The 1,230-nt window shown below is 36.7% G+C and overlaps 1 long non-coding RNA gene across 1 annotated transcript; it reads right to left on the reverse strand.

Annotated features, from left to right (window-relative positions):
• On the reverse strand, positions 1 to 933 carry LOC110271266. The gene is made up of 2 exons (XR_002361915.1): positions 467 to 933; positions 1 to 119 (listed from the first exon to the last, which is right to left on the reverse strand). It is a non-coding gene; the product is annotated as an uncharacterized LOC110271266 (long non-coding RNA).

Raw genomic sequence — 1,230 nt, forward strand, 5'->3', positions numbered from 1 at the left:
TCCATGAGAAAGATGTCCACCATGAGGAAGATCAAGTGCCATGATTCTGTCATGAGGTTTTAGCAATGCAGTATAAACTTGAAAATTTGAAGGAGACCCAGATAGAGGCTGAACGTTCACTGCAGTTTATGAGTAATAACATATGAGAAAAATTGACACCTAAATAATTTAAAAGAATCTACTGAATATCAAGAAAGCTCATGAGCATTCATTTTGAAATTTAACCAGCAAAAAGTCTACAAGAGAATTCAACCTAAATGCTACTTCTGAATTCTGAACAAAAACTCGTGTGCCTCAAGTGGTAGAAGAAGAAAGGAAAAAAAAAAGGTAATTACAAAGAATAGATCATGTCCACCTGAAAGCTTAGAACAATTAGAACAACAGGACAATGACCAACAAGATGAAATAATGTGCAATCAACAAAGCCAAATAAAAGGGTATACCAATATAGTTATTGTGCAGTTACCTCCCCATTTAGCTGGATCCAACCTAAATGCCTCGAGGGCACGCTTCTGACATAGTCTTTCTGCCATATCAATGTACCTTGAGGAAGAAAGGCAACAATTTTTTAATTGGACTAGAAGCAGGAGTCCAATAATAAAATCCAAAATGCTAGCCACTATATATTATTGTGTTTGTTGAATTATCGAGAGGTGAACGAACACAAAGAAGAAAAGTGAGTTCCAATCCTTATGTAATGTTCTCCCTAGGTGCGGTAATTTTGAACAGAACCACGATTAAAACAGAAATAATTTTGTTGTTCCATGATCTCTGCAATCACATTGCACGCAACAATTGTAGCTGCATAAATGAAGAGTCTCATGACCAATAACATGTATGTAAATAAATTACCTTCCATTGCCTAGCTTTTTCGAGCTCAATTATATCAGCAATCTAAGGATCAACAACCTCAAGTGGGGCATTCAATTACTTTGGCCACTGAAAATCCCAACAAGGAATTATGAATCAGTTATCTTCCATGGGTATCAAGTTTGATGAAGAGGTTCAAGGATTGTTACTTCTTGGCTCCTTACCAGACTCGTGGAAAATTCTCAAAATGTCATTGTCTAATTCTGCTCCTGATGGTGTAATCTCTATGGATCTTGCCAAGAGCAGTATTTTGAATGAAGAAATGAGAAGAAAGTCACAAGGTACATCGACTACACATTCAGATGTTCTTTTTTCTGAGTCTAGGGGGAGAAACAAAAGTCGAGGTCCTAAAGGTAGAGA

This window comes from Arachis ipaensis, chromosome B01 (genome assembly GCF_000816755.2).
Source record: "Arachis ipaensis cultivar K30076 chromosome B01, Araip1.1, whole genome shotgun sequence".
In the NCBI taxonomy this organism is placed as follows: Eukaryota; Viridiplantae; Streptophyta; class Magnoliopsida; order Fabales; family Fabaceae; genus Arachis; species Arachis ipaensis.